Below are 12,544 nucleotides of genomic sequence, written 5' to 3' on the forward strand. Positions count from 1 at the left end.
ACCATTCTCTTTTAAAACATATTTGGAAACTAGTTGATTAAAGGTTTCTAATGGTGTCACTTATATGTTTCTAGGACAAAAACTAGCAGAGATTGAGATGTTTGGAACAGTTTTTGAAATCCCCAGGGGGGGATTTAGACTCCAGATAATACCACCATCTACTGGCCGATGGGTATACAGTCCTGAATGTACACATAAATCCATTTATTTTATAGCCCCCCATGGATGAAATTCCACAAAACTTGGCATACTCCCAGAGGGTGTCAGGTTAATCATACACGTGAAATTTGGTGCAGTTCATAACATCTCATCTGAAGATAGGGGCAATTAAAGCAATATTACATTGCATTTTCAATTTTTACGATGGGGGGGCAAATCACAAATGACTGGTTATAAGCTAAGTTGATGCAAGCTCTAGAGAACAACATACCATAAACATTTTGTCATCCTCGGTGCCACGGTTCAGGTAGTTATGTAGGAAAAACTGTCATTTTTGGGCTTCGGGCGGGGGCAGCGCGGGGGTGGAGTGACCCCCGGGGACGAAACGAAAATTTTCCATAGAACTCTACTGGGGCTACATGCCCACCAAGTTTCATGCGCTCCGGTGTTACGGTGTCCTAGGAATCGTTGACGAAAAATGACGGGAAAAAAGAAAAAAAAAAAAAAAAAAAAAAAAAAAAAAACTTTGACAACAACTATATGACCGCTTCGCTAGCTACGCTAGCGGCGGTCATAATAAATAAATAAATGAGTAGGCTACCCAACCAGCTGTCAGAGTTCGTGTGGCAGGCCTGTAACGTTGCTAGTGTGCGTTGATGCCTAAAACCAAAACGGCTCTTTCACGCCACTCCAGCACATATCTCCGGCAGCGCAACAAAGAAAACTCAGCGTGTAGGCTAGATGTAATGGATGGACCAGATGGACAGACGTCTTCAGCGAGGCTCGTGGAGGTTCCAAGAGAGTGGCCGTGCAGGCTATCTCATGCAAAGTCATTGACAAGTCCCATCATGCTAGCAGCTAGCTAGGTCTTGCTGACTAGCTGAAGGCTTTATACTCGAGGGAAATTCTCGTCTCAAAGTTTTCACTTCCAACACAACTTCACCGTCTAGCAGTAATGTTTTAGTTTTAGTAAGTGTTCTACCCACTAAACAAAGGCTATATTTGTGTTAGGCTGCGGTAAACCTTTCCCGCTCAGCAGTCGTCTTCTCCCTGGTGTTGTTTCTTATTTCCCGATTACCCTTGACCTCTAGCTCAATTCTCATTGGCTCAAATAATAGCCTACAAATGTAACATAAACTACACATTTCCATTCTTTTCACTTTTAGAATCAAAACATAATATCTTGACAACATTTCAGTAACTAGGAAATTATAAACTAAATATATTAATCTAAAGCAATGCATAACCATGAAGTCTAATAAACATGAGTTGCGTGCACAAGAGTCAACGAAGGCCTATGGGTAGGCTATGAATATATTTTGTCTGAAATGTTAAGATATTATGTTTTGATTCTAAAAGTGAAAAGGATGGAAATGTGTAGTTTATGTTACATTTGTATTATTTGAGCCAATGAGAATTGAGCTGGAGGTCAAGGGTAATCAGGAAATAAGAAACAACACCAGGGAGAAGAAGGGAGAACGACTGCTGAGAGGGAAAGGTTTACCGCAGCCTAACACAAATATAGCCTTTGTGTTTAGTGGGTAAAACACTTACTTAAACATTACTGCTAGACGGGGAAGTTGTGTTGGAAGTGAAAACTTCTAGACGAGAATTTCCCATAAGTATAAAGCCTTCAGCTAGTCAGCAAGACCTAGCTAGCTGCTAGCACGATGGGACTTTTCAATGACTTTGCGTGAGATAGCCTGCACGGCCACTCTCTCTCTTGGAACCTCCACAAGCCTCGCTGAAGACTTCTGTTCATCTGGTCCATCCATTACATCTAGCCTACACACTGAGTTTTCTTTGTTGCGCTGCCGGAGCTATGTGGTGAAAGAGCCGTTTTGGTCTTCAACGCACACTAGCAACGTTACAGGCCTGCCACACGAACTCTGACAGCTAGTTGGGTAGCCTACTCATTTTTTATTTATTTACTTAATAACTGCCGGCTATGGTATAGGGTTTGGTATTTTATTTTGATGAAAAAGAAAACCATTGTTTACTTGGATGCTGGTTGTATTACATTTGATACCTGAAACTGAAAGTTAGCCTATTGAAAACTATTGAAGATTGAGTGTAATGCATGTGTGATGAATGTGTAAATAAGAGTAAATAGAATTTGCATATAATTGTGGGATCAATAAGCTAAGTGGTTATATTTCAAATAGAGGTGATGAATGAACGCTTGGATTAATTTGTTTATTTAATACTTTAAAGAACTCAGGATAGCTACCCATGGCAACGAGGCGCTACAATGTATTATGGTTTTGCAAAATTCATTGCTGAAATAAACTCTTTGAAGTCATGACTTGAGTATGGTGTTTGTTGTTATTATACTTGAAATTAGACTCAATGTTCCAGAAATGTAAAATGTAGGCTACAGAAATGAAGCCTACATGACAGTGTAATCCCAGAGGAAAAAATTGTTTCTCATTTGTATCTCTTCTGTTGCTCAGGAGCCAAAATTGAGATTCTCATTTAAGGATCATTTTAGGATCATTGAAGTATCATTTTTGTCTCAGTTCTTTCTCCTAAAATGGCCTTAGGAGAAATAGGTGAGACATATTAATGAGACAAGAAGGAGCCACAAAAGAGATATTCGTTTGAGACACAGGAGAAATAGGGGAGACCTAGTGGAGATCTCCTATATGTTTGAGTGTAGTCTCATTTATAACTTGTTTCTCCTTTGGAGAAATAGGGGAGACCTAGTGGAGATCTCCTATATGTTTGAGTGTAGTCTCATTTATAACTTGTTTCTCCTTTGGAGAAATAATAGAGCAAATGAGGAGACATTGCTATGAGACACTATTGAGAAGGAGGAGTTACAATTGAGAAATCAGTTTGGGGATCAGAAAAATAGACCATTCCGTAGCATTTAAAACTTTTATTTAATGAACTATATACTACATTGACACTTTTGACACTTTAAGGTCCAGACATTACAAAAAGCAATCATAAACATTTAACTAATAAATAATGACATACAGTCAAGCCCAAATGTATTGGAACACAAGCTAAAGTTGACAATATAAAATCATCTTTTGGAAATTGCTCTTAATGCTTTAAATGAAAAAATGAGGAAATATTCAACCTTTAAGGACATACATTTTCTTTGTGAATTAATAATGTATCGTAAATAAATAAATTGTTCCTTAAAATACAGGGGATATAAGTATTGGAATGCCTATGTTAACCTATGTGTTCAATTTCCATAGAGGTTAGCAGATTTGTATTTGTTTTATTTTTAAAATGCCAGTTATTTCATGTATCCAGGACACTATGTCCCCTTGGACTCTGGAATTAAAATCACCCCACATCAACACACACCCTTCACCATACCAAGAGATTGGCATGGTTTTATTTCAGTTAGCCTATTAGCTGGTTTGAATTGCATTGAGCTCAATGAGAATGAAACCAGCCAATAGGCTAACTGAAATAAATAAACTGCATGGCTCCCATGGGCCATCGTCTCCTTGTTCCCTGAGAGCCCTTAGAATCAAAATTATTTAAAGGAACACTTCACCGTTTTTTTTTTTAATTAAACTATATTACTCCCTTAATTAAGATGAGTTGATACATACCTCTCACGTTTCAATGCGTGCACTCACTGGCTCTGGCGCGCGGCGCATCTTTGATAGCATTTAGCTAGCCCAATGCATTCATTAGGATCCAAACAGAGATGAAGTTAGAAGCGACAAAACACCTCCATGTTTTCCCTATCAAAATACAGTTACACGAGTAGTCACACGACCAAGTATGGTGAGACAAAATAAAACGTGGTGCATTTGTAAGCAGGTAAGAGGGATAACTATATTGCGTGGCGCAATAATATCCTGCACTTTCAGTTTCACTTTGGAGTGAGGATATTACTGCGCAGAGTCTAAGTGCTCCCAATGTTATTGCGCCACACAATATAGTTATCCCTCTAACCTGCTTACAAATGCACCACATTTTATTTCGTCTCACCATACTTGGTTGTGTGACTACTCGTGTAACTGTATTTTAATAGGGAAAACATGGAGGTGTTTGGTCGCTTCTAACTTCATCTGTGTTTGGATCCTAATGAATGCATTGGGCTAGCTTAGTGCTATCAAAGTTGCGCCGCGCGCCAGAGCCAGTGAGTGCACGCATTGAAACGTGAGAGGTATGTATCAACTCGTCTTAGTTAAGGGAATAATGTAGTTTAATATGAAAAAACGGTTAAGTGTTCCTTTAATCCCAATGTAGGTAAAACCAAATGAGAATTTGTTCCATCATTATTGTAAAGATACTGTATGCATGGCAATCTAAACATCAAATCAAAACAACACACCTGTCTATATTGACTGTCTGCAGGCAAACTTGAGGCAACATCCTCATGTGTTCAAGATCGAAACTGATGTTTCAGGGGTGGAGCGATGGAGCAGCATATTGAGAAAAGACTCCTTGTTTCCTTTCTGTTTTAGCCATGTGGGAACAGAGACGTCTGCTTGACCTCAGTGGTTTAAACAGTCCATGGTCAGGGTGTGAAATGTCTTTTGGAAATAGTTTTGGGCCGTTGTTGTACTTTTCTGGTATAGATATCCTGCAGGGTAGGGAGAGGTGCTCTGATGGTACCCTTCGCAGTAAATGTCAAGTGTCTGTGAAAGAGAAAGGAAGCATACATTACAATTGACCCTGTCCATGAATATAATCAATGCAAACTACTCTGCTTGTGTGACACATAAAAGCAAACCCACACAAGCAGTCAGGCACAATAGTTATAAGTAATGCAGATGTGAACAACATATACTTGTATTAGAAACTTTGGGAGTGCACTTAGATATGTTCGGTATTTATTTATTTAGTTTAATAGAGAGGCCATTTGAAAGTGACCCTACACTTCTGCGCAGTAGTACTGTATGTCTGTGTGTTATCATACCTAATCGTAGCTTTGCCTGCAGATCATCCCCCATGAGTCTTGCAATAGCAGCCACTGGCTCCAGGCTGGGGCTTCTGGATGGCACCTTTAAAAAATAATAATAATAATAAAAAAAGATTGCCTTACAATTAGTTATTGTTGATTAATCTGTAAAATCATAGAATTAAAAAAAATAAGCAAGGTAAGTCTATCAGATGTACAAATATAAACGATAATTACCTTATGGAGGCACCCTTGCCACAATCACCATCCATATTAATTATTGATATCAGTTTATTTCTGAGGGCTCTGTCAATAAAAATAAGAATAAACAAAATGATGCATGCTGTACAACAAACTGAATTGGTAAAACATGGCTAATCGCAAATTCAAGACTACTTTTAAGTAACTGCAATAATCATGATTACTTTCTGGATTAATGTATTGCATAGCACTTATGACAAACAAATTAGAGCATGCTCAATAACATACCCTATAGTCCACACCCACCACGTTGAGGGCAGCAGCCATGGTTACCATCAAGGAACAGGGAGTGTCATCAGGGTAGACCGACTTTGCCCTGGACAGTTCATAGAGCCCACTACAAAGTCATAACAGACACATGAAAGGAGGGGATAAACTAACCGTTACAGACACAAATACATGCACACATATTAGTGTTATATGCGTATGTGTGTCTATCTGGTGAGTGAACTCACTTGTGGGCTTGGAACTTCTTCCGTATGGACGTGACACACATTTGGAACATTTCAAAATGCACACAGTGGTCTCAGTGGAATCAAGAGTCCAACTTGGGTTCTTGAATCCTTGATTTCTGCCTTCAGAAAAATTCCCTACTTCCATAAATTGAGAGGAAATATCTTCTCCAAACAGTAGCTGGAAGACCTGCAGCACCTACAATCACCATGACACAGGCAAAACAAGAGTTAAGTCAAAACATGATCATCTGAAATAATAATACAGTGGCCAAATGTTTTATAGATCATTTAATCGTGAAAAATGTTCTAATATACACGTCTAAATTTACTGGTTGATGTCGAAAATGCATTGTTTCACCTCTTGGAATTGTTGATTCATTGACTTGAAAAAAAGGAAAATATATCAAAATGTAATTGTGGATATTCATTAATTTAGGACCTTTCCTTACCTGATCAGAAGAGTCCATCAAACTTCATCCAGTACACCACTTGTTTCCTTGATAACCTTTATGGAAAAAAAAAATAAGGACGTTGACACATTAAAGAAAACGCCAAACGGCAAGCTAAAACCTGACCAGCGGTTATAGGCCAGCCAATCTAGCGTTTGACCCATAACTAATTGCGATAGTAATCATTCCAAGTTTTTTGTGATCCCTAGGTATATCTAATTAACATATTAAAAATCTACCTATTTATATTTAGTGGAACATAGTTTTTTTTCAAGGTTAAAGGCAGCTATTTCCAATGCATTTTGCCATTGGGATTTACTACAGGTGAAATGGGTAAAATGTTAAACTAAAGATATCAACTTGAAACTTTCACAGTTGTTTACTCACATTATGGCAACGATTTTTGTATTGCAAGTTTTCTGAAATGTGATGCTTAGATATGCAAATGAGACCAGTTTTACTTAAATATGCAATAATTTGCATATATTTCTAGAACACTAAATCTGAACAATAGGTACAGTCAGCGTCAAAATAATTGCTGCATTTTGCTTATATATTGGATACAAAAAGCCAAAATACAATGGGAATATTAGATATCACTTCATATCACCTCAGAAATGAGGATGTCAAGTCAAGTCAAAATCAATGCGTTTCAATGGAAGTACATTATAGAACAAATGATTGTCAATGATATGGTATGATGGAAGTATCTCAATGCATCCCAAGTCACTTGATATGTTGTCTAAAGGTCAATATCTTCCTTATGTGACTTGGCATGCATTGAGATACTTCCATCATACCATATAATTGACAATCATTTGTTCTTTACTGTACTTCCATTGAAACGCATTGATTTTGACTTGACTTGATTTCCTCATTTTTGAGGTGATATGAAGTGTTATCTAATATTCCCTTTGCATAGGCTTTTGGTATCCAACATATAAGCAAAATGCAGCAATTATTTTGAAGCTGACTGTACCTATTGTTCAGATTTAGTTTTCTAGAAATATATGCAAATTATTGCATATTTAAGTAAAACTGGTCTCATTTGCATATCTAAACATCACATTTCAGAAAACTTGCAATACAAAAAATCGTTGCCTTAATGTGAGTAAACAACTGAGAAAGTTTCAAGTTGATATCTATAGTTTAAAATTTTACCCATTAAATCCCAATGGCAAAATGCATTGGAAATTGCTACCTTTGACCTTGAAGAAACGTATGTTCCATTAAATATAAATGGGTAGATTTTTTTATGTGATGCAGGAGAGTATAAGGATCAATAAAAAGTATGAAACATTACTATTACTTTTGCAATTAGTTTCATTTTTGGCCCTTTATTGAGCTAGATTGACTGGCCTATTATATTCCCCACGAAATTCAAATTAAGGTAGCACTAGCACTAGCAGTTAGATGGTGGGGGCGAATGCTAACTTTCAACAGAAAAGTTTGTTGCCTTTTAAACAGATTGACGGTGAGCTAACCACTAACGCAGAGGGGTTACCAGGATGCAATCTTTGGGGGGGCATTTGGCTTATTTGGGGTGGCAACAAAAAAAGCACAATCTTTTAGCGCATGGCCACTTGGCAGACTCACAGGGCCCATCTAGGCCCAAGACTAAACAATGTAGTAGCCTAGTTGTTAAACCAGGTGAATAAATGTATGGGTTTCCCAATATCATTTGTAGTGGCGTGACTGATACAACTCACATTCAATACAATAATAGGTATACAGAATCATAAATGATCTGTAGCCATTCTATCGATCTATCTATCTATCTATCTATCTATCTCTCATGCATCAGCCAGGTGACATAGTCAATGAAAAATACATAAGACTATTAGTGTGTCACAATGGTTTTGATACTGATAATAAGTTAAGAATTCTGATACTTTCTTGATTTGATTTGGGAGTCCCACCACACCAGTGGAGATCAAAGACATTACAAGGCATATTCTTCTCCCAACACACTCAGTGAAAAGGTGGCTTTATTTGTATTTCAAACATTTTGAAATTCATATTAAGTTTACATTATGATAGCCTATGTGTAATTAGTTATATTAAGTTGACTAGCCTATTTCATATAGATTTTTTTTTACTCACATTTTACATGATTGTCATATTGATTTACATTTATCTTTAATGTCATGGAGTGCCTGTCACTTTAAGAGAACGTGAGAGTAATTAGGCTTCAGTGGTGATATTCGGCTAGTCTAAAATAGGCATAATGCATAGAAATATGTGGAAGCAATGCGTTGATTCTATGTGGTTTAAATAAACGTTCAAAAAAACGAACAAGAAGAGCACAATATGCATGCAGTGATTATTGTGGGGTGCTAATACAGAGCGAAGTTGGAGACCTGTGTATGTGCTGCCTGCAATTTAAAAGCTGGATTACTCGGGAATGGCTTATTGTACAAATTAATGCTTTATAGCCTCGTAGTTGGTAAGGTCTGCCATTTGATTTGATATGGTTTGCCACGTGTAGGTTGAACGAAGAGCTTGAGATATTTTACTGAAGGTAACGTTGTGGAGATGGAATAAAAACGATTACATTTCATGTAAATTCAGGTTGATTTTCTCGCCAACTGTTTATTACAGCAACTAGTGTTTAATATCATCGGAAAGCTAAGATCGTGCTCTGTCAGGTGATATGCATGTGATACCAGTGTGATTAGAACTTCGTGAGCAATCCAATACAGAAGAATGGGTGTGCATTTTGCACTTTTCGCAGATAATGCGAATGTTAATGCAGGTCTAAATTCATATTGATTTTCTCGCGAACGCTTATTACAGCAACTACGTGCTCTGTCAACAAGTGACATTATATATTAGTATGACTAGAGCTTCGTGAGTAATCCAACAGAGAAGTATGGGCGTGCATTTTCCATTTTTCGCCCGTCGCAAATAATTTCTCTGGGGTGGCAGAGGTTATCTTTGGGGAGGCACTGCCTCCCCCAGCCTCCCCCTAGACACGCCCCTGCACTAACGTTACAGTTACACTACACAGCAGGCAAGCTTCGTCGACCTACACGTCTCTTACAGAAAAGTAAAACATGACCAACACTTGTATTCACGAATTCAATCCCACTATTTAACAGAAAAAGAGTTTGGTCAGCTTTGATATCGTGTGCTAAAAGTTGCTAGTGCGCTAACCTAACGTTAACGTTAGCTATCATTAAACTAGCTGCTAGTTCTAACGTTAGCACGATAGCTAACGATACTGCGGGTATTCCCCAACCTAGTACATCCTCAGCACGAACGTTAAGTTTAAACATGGACGACGGGAATGTTTCTTAAAAAGTTACAAATGCTGGCCAACTATTTAGACAAACTACATCTTACATTTATTATCTTACCTTGGCTTTCAAACAGTCAAACAGCCGTCGTCAGGCAGCCATTGTTCTCGGGCAACTTCGGACTTCCAGGGAGAGACGTCTGCCGACGTAATGACGTCAGATGGGTACCCGAAGGACTGAACCAAGAGCCTGACTGGCTTCGGTTTCACCCTCTCTGAACGAGATTATAAACACCGTTCATGCAGTAAAAATAAACTCTGGACCAACAAAAGAATGGACACTGACAAGTGTCAACTTAAGCCTACCTTACATTGACAGACTTAGCAAAGATTTGGAAAAGATTTTTGAAAGACTAGGCCAGTCTCAGATTAGGATTTTGCAAAGACTGTGGGTCACATTTACTAGACTGCTAGGCCTAGATTCATTCAAATTATTTCCATCGCGCACTACATCAACAGGAACTCATGCGATACCCTACTCATATCAAACTATCGCGTTTCTGCAGCACTGTTTCATGTGTGACATCCCTAATAGTTATAGGGCTGTTCTGTCACAAGAATAGCCGACCGACTAATAGTTTATAAGAAATGAAATAACAAATAATCATATAGGCTACAGCTGTCGCCTATTTTGCCCCTTCCTGTGGTGTTGGAGAGAGGTCAGTATTGATTTTTAATGTTCATGTCACTATTTGCATGAGCCACGACTAAAAAGACTTCCGATAATATCAAACATGTTAAACTAGAAAAAGACTACCTCCAACGTACTTTTAATAAAGAGACATGTAGATCTAATTCATTAATAAACGTAGTTTTGCGGAACGTAGCCAAACAAGAAAACATGATATTTGCAGGTGTGTGGTTTGGATATTCAAAACCTTCCATGCTAACCTTCCATTAGGTCCTTGCTAACCATTGTGTGACACTCTTATATTATTTAATAACTCAAAAGCACCAAAATCATACATTGGCCTACATGTGTAGTAGTCTAATTACACTGTTCGTCGTGTGCAGCAAATACAACACCTGACATTGTAGACAAATCAAAGAACCTCCTTCCGTATTTGTTTGGGTATTGAATTTATGTGAGTCTATGTCTCTGCTCTGTATGTGTATATATGTGTGTGTGTGTGTGTGTGTGTGTGTCTACATGTGTTTGTGTGTGGTGTGTAGCTGTGTGCCTTTCTATGTCTATTGTATAAATGTCTGTGTCTGTGTCTGCTTGTGTGTGTGTGTGTTTGTGTGTGTGTGTGTGTGTGTGTGTGTGTGTGTGTGTGTGTGTGTGTGTGTGTGTGTGTGTGTGTGTGTGTGCGTATGAGTGTGGATGTGCGTATGAGTGTGTGTTTCTTTGTCTTTGGTGTTTGGGTGTAGCTGTGCTGTGCGTGTCTGTCTACATGTACAGTGCCTATAGAAAGTAATCATACCCTTTTGAAATAGTTGCTTTTCTTGGCTTACAGCCTGAAATCAAAACCCTTTAAATTTCAGTGGAATCAGTGGAAAAAGATTTTTTTTAAATCGGTTTTGATTTCAGGCTTTAAGACAAAGTGAGTATTTCAAAAGGGTATGATGACTTTCTATAGGCACTGTATGTGTTTGTGTCTCTGTTTGCATGTGTGTGTGTGTGTGTGTGTGTGTGTGTATTGCAGCTGTGCCAGGCCCGGCTAATCAGGAGATTTGGGAGGATTCCCGGTGGGCCGTTAACGTTTTGGGCCGGTATGAATATGTGAGCTTAAATATATTGTTTCTGAAGTTCATTTGCTGCGACCTCGCAGCACCTCTGCAGCCTGGGCTGTGCGGTCTCGGCCCCTTACTCGCAGTTTCCCAAATATGAACAAAGTAGCACTCACAAAAATGTTTCGGAAGTCGCAACTAAGTCTATTTTTGCAATCATTTACGGAAGTGAATGAGCGGCCCCTTCTCCAGTGCCACAACCATGACCATGAATGTGTGCAAGGGAGATGTGTAGGCTAATAATAATCAATTTGACTGTAAGATAATAACCCCAAATCTCAAAAGCCCTCGAAGATAAAATATCATTAAATCATTGTATTGGGTCCTCCTCATATGGAATATCTAGCACTCAGTTTCAGTGAGCAAATAGCCCTGTTAAGAGAAACCAGAGGAGCGTTCAAATCCCGCAGACACAAGACAGAAAGTGCACATTTACAGTGGTAGCCTAGCAGCTATTGTGCCTTACTCGGGTACTGTATAGGCCTATGCTATGTGCAGAAATAAAATGGCCTTGGAATTGGAATTGGTGTGTTGAAGTCATACTTTTTCTCCTGAAATGTATGAATGAAATATTACCATTCCACCCAATATATAGTCTGCCAAAGTTGTCAAAAATCTTTTATTAGCTCAGGGGAGGCCATTCCTATATAAACTCCTATCCCATCTCTCTTATAGTAGTAGGCATGTGATGTAGTGTACTTGAATGACCCACGCCCCTCAAGGGCCGCTAAAACATTGACATTTCACAGTAAAATTAAGTGTCCCACTCTGGCCCTGAGCTGTGCTGTGTGTGTGTGTGTGTGTGTGTGTGGCTTGCAGTTGTGTGCCTGTCTGTATTTGGGTATTGTGTTTATAGAGACTCATTTCTAATTTGAAACAAATAGGTTTGGATGAGCATGAGAGGGCTGGACAAAACAATGATTTAAAAAAAAAAAAAAAAAAAGATTAATCTAACAATTTTATTTTTTAGTTTGATTTCAGTTATTGATAATTTCTCCTTTAATTAACCCTTTCATGCACGCATTATGAAAAAAAGTGTCTAGATTTTTTTAGTATTGATTTTATTACTCTATATGAGCCCAATATTGAAAATCAGTTGGAATTTTTAAAAAATATGCTTTTATATAGAAGTTATGTTATTGTCCACGTATGTGGACAGTGCGCAACAAAGGGGTAAAAAAGCATAAAATGTAATGACAGAAAATGTGGAAACTATGGCCCTCTACTTCCTCCATACTACCCACCCAGCCCTCTACTACCCCCATACTACCCACCCACCTCTCTACTACCTCCATACTACCCGCCCAACCCC

At 38.4% G+C, this 12,544-nt stretch overlaps 1 long non-coding RNA gene across 2 annotated transcripts; it reads right to left on the reverse strand.

The window, feature by feature from the left end:
• Positions 1-4,281: 4,281 nt before the first annotated feature.
• Positions 4,282-10,026, reverse strand: LOC134066727 (uncharacterized). Of its 2 annotated transcripts, none has more exons than XR_009936471.1 (7): positions 9,563-10,026; positions 6,204-6,259; positions 5,755-5,950; positions 5,546-5,636; positions 5,276-5,344; positions 5,057-5,141; positions 4,282-4,775 (listed from the first exon to the last, which is right to left on the reverse strand). It is a non-coding gene; the product is annotated as an uncharacterized LOC134066727 (long non-coding RNA). The 2 variants fall into 2 exon arrangements; XR_009936470.1 differs by having other exon boundaries at positions 4,284-4,775; positions 5,528-5,636; positions 9,563-10,025.
• Between the last annotated feature and the right edge of the window lie 2,518 nt (positions 10,027-12,544).

The sequence above is a fragment of the Sardina pilchardus genome, chromosome 1, assembly GCF_963854185.1.
Source record: "Sardina pilchardus chromosome 1, fSarPil1.1, whole genome shotgun sequence".
In the NCBI taxonomy this organism is placed as follows: Eukaryota; Metazoa; Chordata; class Actinopteri; order Clupeiformes; family Clupeidae; genus Sardina; species Sardina pilchardus.